The sequence below is a fragment of the Gekko japonicus genome, unplaced genomic scaffold (genome assembly GCF_001447785.1).
Source record: "Gekko japonicus isolate JY-2015 unplaced genomic scaffold, Gekko_japonicus_V1.1 scaffold25, whole genome shotgun sequence".
Taxonomy (NCBI): domain Eukaryota; kingdom Metazoa; phylum Chordata; class Lepidosauria; order Squamata; family Gekkonidae; genus Gekko; species Gekko japonicus.
In genome coordinates, this window is record NW_015171502.1 from 1,811,058 (window position 1) to 1,822,907 (window position 11,850).

At 52.5% G+C, this 11,850-nt stretch overlaps 1 protein-coding gene across 1 annotated transcript in view; it reads left to right on the forward strand.

Annotated features, from left to right (window-relative positions):
• Positions 1–1,573, forward strand: part of EFNA4 (ephrin-A4) — a 41,596-nt gene extending 40,023 nt beyond the window's left edge. The window contains exon 6 of the mRNA XM_015419106.1: positions 1,055–1,573. The gene's annotated coding sequence lies outside the window, so the exon portion shown is untranslated. The remainder of the gene's footprint in view (positions 1–1,054) is intronic.
• Positions 1,574–11,850: the final 10,277 nt, after the last annotated feature.

The window sequence follows — 11,850 nt, forward strand, 5'->3', positions numbered from 1 at the left end:
CGCTCTTCCCCCCTCCCGAACCCGGCACTGAAGCGAGGGGCGAGCGGCTTGCTATTTCCCCCTCCCTCAACCCAGAGTGTGCAGAGCATTCCCTGCGCATGCGCAGGGGACGCTCTGCCAGTTTCGGGGGGATTTAAACATCCCCCGATTTTTTTTTCAGGGTTTCTGATTTTTGTGCAGACGTGGGGACCGCCCCACGTGTGCCCAAAACTCTCCCCCCCAGGGGCCCCCGATGCGCGGATTTAAGTATCCGCACAGACGGGGCCACTTCGGTATTAGATATATAGATGACTGGCCCAATGTTACGTAGTGAGCTTCACAGCTGAGTGAAGATTCACACCCCGGTCTGCCTGGTTCCCTCCATCACACTGTGTGTGTGTGTGCGGGGGGGCATTAAGCCAGTTGTCATCTGTTGGGCTCCAGCCTGGATAGCCCAGGCGAGCCCGATCTCATCAGATCACGGAAGCTAAGCAGGAATAGCCCTGGTTAGTCCTTGGATGGGGGACCTCCAAGGAATACCAGGGTCGTGACGCAGAGGCAGGCAAGGGCAAACCACCTCCGGACATCTCTTGCCTTGAAAATACTACGGGGTCGCCATGAGTCAGCTGTGACTTGATGGCGCTTTCCGCCAACGCTGTCGGTCGATCCTACCTTCAGGGTTGTTGTGAGTATTAAAATGTAGGCAAGAGAGTCACGTCTGCTGCCCGAAACTTCGTGGAGGAAGGCCAGGGTACGAAGCGAATAGATCTGGTTGGTGATGGAACCCTGGCTCAGATCAGCCCGATTCCCTCCACCTCGGTCTTCCAAGGACCACAGGAAGAACATAATGAAATTTCACTGCTGTTTTTTGGTTTTTTTAAATGATGTACTTTATTGCTGTGTCTTCCAGCGCTTAAATTGTTTCTCCCCCCCCCCTGTTGCTTTTGGCTGTGATTTAATGACTCTTAATGCAGCTTTTAATGACCTGGTGTGCCTCTTTTATGCCCGTCGATAAATAAATAAACGGGAGAACGGCCTCCGACACTTAATCGAGACTCTCTGTCTCTTCTTTTAGGATCCTCTCTCTTTCCGGATTCCAGTGGATGCTGGAGCGAAGATACTCCCCCCCACACACACACCTGCCTTCCGTCGGTGATGATGTCAGGACGCGGAGCCAGTTCCCCCTAAAAATTACACATCGGAGTTGTGGGGGGGAGGGCGGTCCCCTCTGTGGTGCGGCAAGCGATCGGAGGACTGTCCCCGGACTCGTTTGACCAAAGACGAGGACGATACCTCCCCTGTTCGTCACCCCCGACGTTTCGGCTCTTACCGCTGTAAAACGGGGGGATTTTCGTGTTGGTTACTCTTGCGTAACATCCCTCTGGGGCTCGGCCTCTCCCGCCCCCCCAAAAAACTGTGGACATTGCCAGCCCCTCGACCTCTTTCTGTTCTCGGCGAGAACGACCCCCCCCCCCAGCCCTGTCCCCGTTGATGACGCCGATGCTTTGTCTTCCGTGAAGATGCCGTTTGGCGTCGCCGACTCATCCTGGTTCTGACTTCTTTGTTGTGTCTTTTTTTTTTTTAATTGTCAGTGACTGAGCCAAACGATGAAACCATTTCAGAAATTCCGCCTCCTGCTTTTCTCTCCCCGCCACGCCCCCGTCCCCCCAGGTTCTGAAAGGCAGAGCTGGGAACAGAAGTGATGGGGAGGGGTGGAATTTGCGTGTGTTTGGGGGGAAGGATCTCTATTGCGGATGGGTGCCTTGGCAGCTGCGGGAAAATTCTATAGCAGCTGCAGGTTGGGGGGGGGGAGAGCTCGGGAACGGCAGCTGCAAATGTACACAGTTGAATTTGGCGTTTTTGGGGTGGGGGTGTCTGAGACCTGCCGTTCTTGTGACTCGATAACTGGGCACACCTGAGCAAGCCGACTGGCCGGCCCGTACGGATTTGCCTCTTACTCTTACTTGTTGCTCCTGCAGTGGCTACGCTTCAAGCCCCCCAATGCCGGTAATGGCTGCTCCTCCTTTTCCTCCTCTTCCTTACCACTATCATGCTCCGGGATCTTTTTTGGGTAATGTCTTAGCTGCTGTCCCATTGGACGGGGTGGTGGTGGGGTACAGCATTTGATCCCCATCTTCCCCCCCCCCCACTGGATCGGGCATAGGGGGAGGTGGAATCAGTGCCCGAGTGCTGTCCCTCCAGCAATTTGGGGGATGCTCTCGTGCCCGCTTCCACCGGCGTCAGGAGCCACAACAAGTGCTTGGGGATGGCTGTCACCAGCTGCCAGGCATGGATGGGCACGGAGTGAAGGGGGGGTGGCCCCTGGTTGCTCACAGCTCCTGTCTCTCTTGTCTCCCGTCCCCCTCCACCCCCCCTCAGCAAAGCGACCTTCCAGCCGGGGAGGGTTAATTGCAGCGTTTGATATCGAGATGTCAGGAAATGTCACAATGGAAGTTTTAATTACGGATCGCCTGCCGGCAATTAGCGCAGACGCCGCCGTGGCAAACCGGGCCTTCACCTCCCCACACCGCCTTGCCTAGCGAGGGGTCCGTGGGAGGTGGGGGGACGTTTCTGCAGTAAAACTATGAAACTAAAGTAATAAGTCTGGACCGGGGTGGGGTGTCTCTCGATTGGGACAGAATGGAAGGTGGGTCAGACTGCAGAATGTAATGTGTGAGGGGCGTGTGTGGAAAAATTAGCATTTGGCGTGGAAGCTGGACAGGCTGAGACGCTGCAGGCTTTTGTTTCTCCCTTCACCGTTGCCGGAATCGCCTGGAAAGTAATCCGGCGACGCCTGCTGAAATCTCAAGAGCCAGTAGGGGTTGCTAGATACGACATGGTTCTAGTCCTCATGGCCGCGAAGTGATTTCCTGCAAAGGGCGTGTAATCTCCGAAACCTAAGGTGGGGGGTTGCAGCATTAAGATTTCCAGTGGCTGAGGACGTTCTCGGTGACGATCAAGCCCAGAATAAATTATGCGGAATCAGCAAAACGATAACTCAGGTTTGCAAAACTGTGTACTCCTGCAGATTTCGTGTTTCTTTTTGTCACACAGCCTGAAGATTGCTGAGCCCGGTGCTTTCGTTTGATTTCTTTATCTCGTAGCAAGAGACCACACATGCATTTCACAGGCTGCATGGCGCGCAGCACGGAACATGCGTGTCTCTCCGCCCTCTGCGACGCAGGTGAATTCTACCACTTCCCCAAGAAGCGCTCAAAATAGAATATCGTCAAACGGCTTTCTTTTGTCAGGAAACTCTCCCCTAATATTTAACCGGCACCGATTGTCAAGCGGCTTTGTCTCCGACGAATCTCGGCTGGAAACGACTGCGCCCACGCATGAGACTCGCATGCGCCGCGGCGAGCCGCCAGCCGCAGTCTGCCGCTTTCGCCGCAGACAACCGTGAGCCACCCCCCTGCCGCCGCCGCCACGCATACGCGTTCGGTGGATTTATCCCCCGGAACCGTCGGCGCAGCCTGGTATATCTCTGGCTGACGTTAACAGCCCCTGCGCCATCCCTGCGCCTAAACGAGGCAATTAGAACCCAGGCCACAAATCAAAGCAGGAGAATTAGTGCCGGCCGTAAAATCTGGCAGTTGCCTTTGGTAGGAGCCAGCAGAACCTTGCAAATCAGCCGGGGGCTGTGCCGGACCGCCTGGCGCCTCCTTCTGAAGTGCGTATGCACGAGCGCATGGGGGGGAGGGGAGCGCATATCCGGGTTTTTTTATTGCCCACCCCTGATTAGAGCATCTCTCCACAAAGCGAGCTTCTCGGAAGGCACATCAGCAGAACTGAACAGGAGCAGGAACCGTCTTCCCCCCTAGTGGGCGCTAGTGCCGGCCGTAAGCCATGCGCCTCCCATTCAGTTCAATGGGACTTGTGCAGGGGGGATCTCCTTTTTTCTGAACGAGCTGTGCTCTGGCACACCTCCCGTACATTGCGGTATGTGCAGGGATGCTTCCTGCTAGATGCTGTGCTGTCTTCATGGGCGTCTGTGTCTGTGTGTGTGTTTTGGGGGGTGCCCGTTTTAAAGAATTTGCCCCCGTGTCTCAGGTTGGCCCTTTTCTGGCTGTGGTTCCTCTTTGCCCCTGGATGTCGCGAGGGAGCCTGCCTGAGCTCAGCAATGCTCTTCCCCCCACCGATCAGTTGCGCCTGCAGCTGAGCGTGGCTGTCTAAGCGTCTAATCCGTGCTCCGGGGGCATAGACGGGGGAGAGGGTTATGGTAGTGTAGCGAAAGCAGCCAGGCCTGCTACGGCTTGTTGATTTCACGGCCCTTTATGTACAAAAAGCAGCTCGGTTTCCTCTGATCCCGCTCCAAGCGGCAGCCAGACGCTGTGGCCTTGCCTGGGCCAGCCGCAACTAGCTGTGTGAGCCCCCCCTCCGTTTCCCTCCCTCCTTAGGGAAGTTGCAAGAGGAGCCGGAATATGGGGGCTTCTGGGCCAGCAGATGTTCCGTGAGCAACAGGTAATCAAAGGGGCTTCTCAGCTCTCTTGCAGGGTTTTCTTTCTTTATCTCTCTCCTGTCAGTTTGGCGAAGCGGTTAGGAGGAGCGCGGACTCTAGTCCGGGAGAACTGGGTTTGATTCTCCACTCCTCCACATGCAGCAGCGGGTGAGACCTTGGGTCAGTCACGAGTTCTTTCAGAGCTGTTCTCTCAGGAGCAGTCCTCGAAAGAGCTCTCTCAGCCCCACCTACCTCACAGGGTGTCTGTTGTGGGGAGGGGAAGGGAAAGGAGATTACAAGCCACTCTGAAACTCCGAGTGAAGGGCGGGGTATAAATGCAATCTCTTCTCCTTCTCCTCCTTGAAAGGAAATGGGGGAGGGGACGCTAGTGTTAGGGCTTCCCCACATCCCCAGATAGTAAGTTCACGGACAACCCTGCGAGGTTTCCTTTCCGTTTCCTTTTGATAAGAGAACACCAAAGAGTCTAATCTGGGAGAATCAGGTTTGATTCCCCCCCCACTCCTTCACATGCAGCAGCTGGTGCGACCTTGGGTCAGTCACAAGTTCTCTCAGAGCTGTTCTCTCAAGAGCAGTCGTTGAAAGAGCTCTCTCAGCCCCACCTACGGTACCTCACAGGGTGTCTGTTGTGGGGAGGGGAAGGGGATTGTAAGCCGCTCTGAGACGCCTTCGGGTGGTGAAGGGCGGGGTATAAATCCAACTTCTTCTTGTTCTCCTTCCCAGTGGGGACCCACAGTGGCATACATCGTTCTCCTCTCCTCTGTTTTATCTTCACCACAACCCTGCGAGTTAGGCTAGGCTGAGAACGTGTCACGCCGCAAGCTCCCATGGCAGAGTGGGGATTCAAACTTGGTTCTCCCAGATCCTAGTCTATCACTCATAGAAACATAGAGCTGGAAGGGACCCCGAGGGTCATCCAGTCCAACCCCCTGCAGAATGCAAGAAATTCACGACGACCTCCCCCTGCCGCTCTCCCCCTGACCCCCGCTCTGTGCTCCCGAGGAAAGCAAGAAGAAGAAGAGATTGGATGTATACCCCACCCTTCACTCGGCGTCTCAGAGAGGCTTCCAATCTTCCCTTCCCCCTCCCCACAACTGGCACCCTGTGAGGCGGATGGGGGCTGAGAGAGTTCTGAGAGAACTGCTTGTGAGAGAACAGCTCTGAGAGAACTTGTGACTGACTCAAGGTCACCCAGCTGGTGCATTGGACTGACTTCTGGGTAATGGCATTTGGGATGAGGTCAGAAAGCCCCAGGAAGCCTCTGAGGAACCCTGAGGAAGCCCTGTCTTTTCCGACAGGATCCAGCTACATCCCAATTTGAGCCACCAAAAAAACACCCCCAAAGAACTTGCTTTCCTTCCACTTTCTGGAAAGTTAATGTGACTGGCATGTTGGGTAGCATATTGCCCGTGAGTGCTCAATGTTCCCCGCGCCAGGGTTGCCAACTTATCAGCAAAAAACAGCTCAGGCTACTCTTGTGCCTGTACTGGGAGCAGAAAACAGATGAAGTTTTTCCCCCCACGCTAGGGTGAGAAACGGTTTTCGCCTGCTCATTCCCGCCCTACCCGATAACTACTCAGCACATTGTTCTGCAAAAAGAACGGGCAACCTTGCCCATCAAGGATTAGAACAGGAGTCCCAACCTGGGGCCCGTGGGCACCATAGCACCCACCGACGCCTTTCTGGGCGCCCGCCAAATGTTTTCATAAAGTGGGTGGGGTCCTTTCCAGCTGGGCTTCTGACTGGCCACTGGAGATCGGGTTGGCTGGGCAGAGTAAAACGTCTCCGTGGCAGTTGCCGCCCCGCTGTTTATTTTATTCTCTCTCTTCTTTCTCAGTGTGTTTTCAAAATTTACTTCAGTTTGGTGTAATGATTAAGTGGTGTGGACTGTAATCTGGGAGAACTGGGTTTGATTCCCCACTCCTACACTTGCACCTGCTGGTGTGACCTTGGGTCAGTCACAAGTTCTTTAAGAGCTGTTCTCTCAAGGGCCGTTCTCAAGAGAGCTCTCTCAGCCCCACCTACCTCACAGGGTGTCTTGTTGTGGGGAAGAGAGGGGAAAGGAGTTTGTAAGCCGCTCTGAGATTCCTTTGGGTAGTGAAGGGCGGGGTATAAATCCAATCTCCTTCTTTTACCTCACAGGGTGTCTGTTGTGGGGAGGGGAAGGGAAAGGAGTTTGTAAGCCGCTCTGAGATTCCTTTGGGTAGTGAAGGGCAGGGTATAAATCCAATCCCTTCTTCTTCTTTTATCTCACAGGGTGTCTGTTGTGGGGAGGGGAAGGGAAAGGAGTTTGAAAGCCGCTCTGAGATTCCTTTGGGTAGTGAAGGGCAGGGTATAAATCCAATCCCTTCTTCTTCTTTTATCTCACAGGGTGTCTGTTGTGGGGAGGGGAAGGGAAAGGAGTTTGAAAGCCGCTCTGCGACTCCGAGTGAAGGGTGGGTTAGAAATCCATTCTCTTCTTCTCTGAACTTGGGCTTTCTCTGTGTCTGTGGCAACGCCTTCTCTGGCAGCAATTTTGTGGTTGCGCCCACTGCCCTGTCTCAGAATTCCAAAGGTGCCCGCAGGTTGAAAATGGCTTCCCTGCCACTATTCTTGGATGAGAAACCCAACACTTCAGCTCCTCCTGGCCAACCAAAGGAACTACAGGATCCTAAACAAAACAATGGCATTGAGGACCAGAATCCTCCAGTTTAGTAAATGTCATCTGATCCAGGGCAGCCAATCCAGTGCCACTGTCTCCTATATAAAGTTCCAGAGTCTGCAGCATTACTTCATTCTGGCCAGAATAAAGGGAGTGGTCCTTCATTTTTTCTTGAAGATAAAGCCAGGTGCGTAGCCATGTTGGGAAGAAGAAGAAGAAGAGGAGGAGGAGGATTTATATCCTGCCCTTCACTCGGAGTCTCAGAGCGGCTTACAGTCTCCTTTCCATCCTCTTCCCACAACAGACACCCTGTGAGGTAGGGGGGGCTGAGAGCTGCTCTTGAGAGAACATCTCTGAGAGAACTTGTGACTGACTAAGGGCACCCAGCTGGCTGCATGTGGAGGAGTGAGAAATCAAACCCAGTTCTCCAGATTAAAGTCCGCCACTGGCACTCTAGCCACTGTACCACACAGCCTCTCGTTCCCTTTTTAGGGCTCTAGAAAAGAGCAAGAGCCCAGTAGCACCTTAAAGAGGCACAAAATTTGCTTTCGTCAGATACAGCTTTCATCAGATACAGCTAGAAAGACGTAAGCAGTGACTCACGAAAGCTCCTCCCCTGCCACAAATTGTTTTAGTCTTTAAGGTGTAAGGTGCTGCTGAACATAAGAACAAGAGACGCCAATGTTGGATCAGGCCAAAGGCCCATCCAGTCCAACACTCTGTGTCACACAGTGGCCAGAAATACCAGGGGCCATCAGGAGGTCCACCAGTGGGGCCAGGACATTAGAAGCCCTCCCACTGTTGACCCCCCCCCAAGCACCAAGAAGACAGAGCATCACTTGCCCCAGAGCCCCTATCTATACCTTGTGGCTAATAGCCACTGATGGACCTCTGCTCCATATGCTTATCTAATTCCCTTTTGAAGCCGTCCATGCTTGTAGCCGCCACCACTTTATGTGGCAGTGAATTCCATGTGTTAATCACTCTTTGGGTGAAGAAGGACTTCCTTTTATCCGTTCTAACCCGACCACTCAGCAATTTCATGGAGTGCCCACGAGTTCTTGTATTGTGAGAAAGGGAGAAAAGTACCTCTTTCTCTACCTGCTCTATCCCATGCATAATCTTCTAAACCTCAATCATGTCTCCCCTCAGTCGTCGTTTCTCCAAGCTGAAAGAGCCCTAAGCGCTTTAACCTTTCCTCATAGGGAAAGTGTTCCAACCCTTTTATCCTTCGAGTTGCCCTTTTCTGCACTTTTCCCAAAGCTATAATATCCTTTTTAAGGTGTGGTGACCAGAACTGCACACAGTATTCCAAATGAGGTCGCACCATTGATTTATACAGGGGCATTATGATATTGGCTGATCTGTTTTCAATACCCTTCCGAATAATCCCCAGCATAGCATTGGCCTTTATTATTGCAGTCACACACTGTCTCGACATTTTCAGTGAGTTATCTACTACGACTCCAAGATCTCTCTCTTGATCAGTCTCTGCCAGTTCAGACCCCATCAATGTGTATTTATATTGAGGATTTTTGGCTCCAATGTGCATCACCTTGCACTTGGCCACATTGAACCCCATTTGCCATGTTGACGCCCACTCGCCCATCCTTGACAGATCTCTTTGGAGTGCCTCACAATCCTCACTGGTTTTCACCACCCTGAACAACGGTATCATCTGCAAATTTAGCCACTTCACTGCTTACTCCCAACTCCAAATCATTAATGAACAAGTTAAAAAGCATTGGGCCAAGTACTGATCCCTGCGGTACCCCACTGTTTACCATCCTCCACTGAGAAAATTGCCCATTTATACTCTTGTTTTCTATTTATTAGCCAGTTTTTGATCCACAAAAGGATTTGTCCTTTTACCCCATGATTTTTGAGCTTACTTGGGAGCCTTTGATGAGGAACTTTATCAAACGTTTTCTGGAAGTCAAGGTAAACAATATCTATTGGGTCCCCCTTGTCCACATGTTTGTTCAGCCCCTCAAAGAACACTTTTACAGGTTAGTGAGACAAGATCTTCCCTTACAGAACTCATGCTGAGTCTGCCTCAATAGGTTTTGTTCATCTATGTGCCTACTAATTTTTTCCTTAATAATGGTTTCCACCAATTTACCCGGTATCGATGTCAGACTGACTGGACTGTAATTTCCCTTTCCCTTTGTGCCATGCAGCTGCTGGTGTGACCTTGGGTCAGTCACAGTTCTCTCAGAGCTTTTCTCTCAAGAGCAGTTTCTGTCAGAGCTCTCTCAGCCCCACCTGCCTCACAAGCAGTATTCCTTCTAAGTTGAGTTAGTGTGAGGTAGCTCACAATTTTTTACCCTCTGGCTCACACATTTTTGTCTCTGCTCAGAAAGGATGACTCTAGAGGAAACTATGCAGTAGCCAAATCGCTTGTTCACTACTTTAGTGCCAGTAGCTCTAGGATTTTTGCTCACAACACTCCACAGCTTCGAGGGAGCATTGCTCACAAGGTATCTGTTGTGGGGAAGGGAAGGGAAAGGGAGATTGTAAGCCGCTCTGAGACTCCTTCAGGTAGTGATGGGCGGGGTATAAATCCAATCTCCTCTTCTTCCATTTTAGTCTCACAATCAGGGCTGTTTTTGGGCAGGAACGCACAGGAACGGAGTTCCGGCTGGCTCCCGAGTTGGCCACACCCAGCAGGAACTCATTAGCATAACAGGCCACACCCAGCAGGAACTCATTAGAATTGGCTACATTAGGGGTGTGTGGCCTAACATGCAAAGGAGTTCCTGCTACAAAAAAACCCCTCTGGGTTTTGACAACAAAGTAAACAGAATAAGAAGCAATAGGTGGGTGTGGCTGGATGACCACACTTCTGGTAGCATGGGGGTGTGGCCTAATGTGCTGTGCTGTCAAGGGTGTGGCCTAATATGCTAATGAGTGTCTGCTGTTGGGTGTGGTCTGTTATGCTAATGAGTTCCTGCTGGGCTTTTTCTACAAAAAAAGCCCTGCTCACAACAACCCTGTGAGGTAGGTTAAACCCAAGGTCACCCAGCCAGCTTCCATGGCACAAGTGGCAATTTGAACCTGGCTCTCCCAATTCCTAGTCCTACACTCTTAACAACCACACCACACTGGCTTTCCATCAGTGAATTCCACAGTGCCAGAGGAGCGTTCCAAGCAAGAGCGGGTCTCCCTTGGAGAGGTACTTTTGGTGGCAGCCTTTCAGACGTTGCCCGCACAACCTATGGATCCTTCTGGAAAGTCAGACACGAAAAACACATGAAGCTGCCTTATACTGAATCAGACCTTTGGTCCATCAAAGTCAGTATCATCTACACAGGCTGGCAGGGGCACTCCAGGGTCTCAGGCGGAGGTCTTCCACATCACCTACTACTAGATCTCTTTTTAGCTGGAGGTAGCAGGGATGGAAAGGGCTGCGGTGGCTCAAGTGGTTAAGACGCTGAACTGCAGGCCGAAAGTTCAGCAGTTCGAGACCCGAGTGCCACGTGACAGAGTGAGCTCCTGTCTCTGGCCCCAGCTCCTGCCACAACCTAGCAGTTCGAAAGCAAGAAACTGCAAGTAGATAAATAGGTAAGGCTTTGGTGGGAAGGTAACAGTGTTCCAGTGCGCCTTGGTGTTTAGTCACGCCGGCCACATGACCACGGAAACGTCTTCGGGCAGCGCTGGCTCTTCGGCTTGGAAACGGAGATGAGCATCGCATCCCTAGAGTCGGATTCGACTGGCTTTCCAGCAAGGGAAATCTTTACCTAGCAGGGATGGAACCTGGGACCTTCTGTACGCCAAGCAGATGCTCTGCCACTGAATCACAGCCCCTACTCCGTCTGACTGTGGCTCTCCAGGGTCTCAGGCGGAGATCTTCCACATCACCTACTGCCTGGTCCTTTTTAGCTGAAGATGCCTGGGATTTAACCAAGCAGAGGCTCTACCACTGAGCTGTTGGTGCTGCCAGGCGTCTCGCTGGTCTGAAGGGGCCTCGTGGTCATCTGCACACACCCCCTCTGGAGCCAGTGGGCGCGCATGGTCCTTTTGCACACCCGTGCAGGCGCATGAAAACCATCAGCTGTGAGTTTGCCATGTGCAAACCAGGGGAGGTGGGCGTCTCTGCCTCGTTCCTCACCCCGTGGCCGCCTCCGCCACGTGTTTGCACAGAGAGATGCAAACACGCTCTAATCTCTCCAGTTTGCGCTCTGATCTGCCGCTGCAGCAGCCGCCGCCTTTCTCTGCAGCGATCGTGTCACGTCCAAGGGGGGGGGAGTTTATGGTTTTGCCTGCAAGCTGCGCAGGGAGTCTGACGCAGGCCTAACAGCGCACCTTTCTCCTCCCCTCCCCTCCCCTCCTGAACTCAACAAGATCGCTGGCTGCCGAGTGAAATTTGAAATCTGCCGTCAGAACGGGAACAGAGCCACCGCCGCAAAATAAAAGCTTAAGTGTGCGAACTGCCCTGAGGTTTAAAAGAGGGGAGCGAAGCAATCTACAGGTTCCCGGGTTTTTTTTTTATTTGAACGGGAGGAAAATATCCCATGGATTGTCCTTTCTTGTTTTTAGGAATTTAGCTACGTCTGGCTGGAAGCGGCACCCACGCCCTGGGAATGCCTGTCTTCGAATCCCAAATGTGGGGTTGTGGTCAATGTTCCCTCTAAGCTGTGGAGTCTTGTGAGCAAAAATTCTACCTTGTGAGCTGTTGGCATTCAAGTTGTGAGCGAGCCACTTGGCTACTGCATACATTAGTTTGCTCTGGGGCCCTCCTTCCTGAGCTGAGACAAAACTGTGTGAGCCG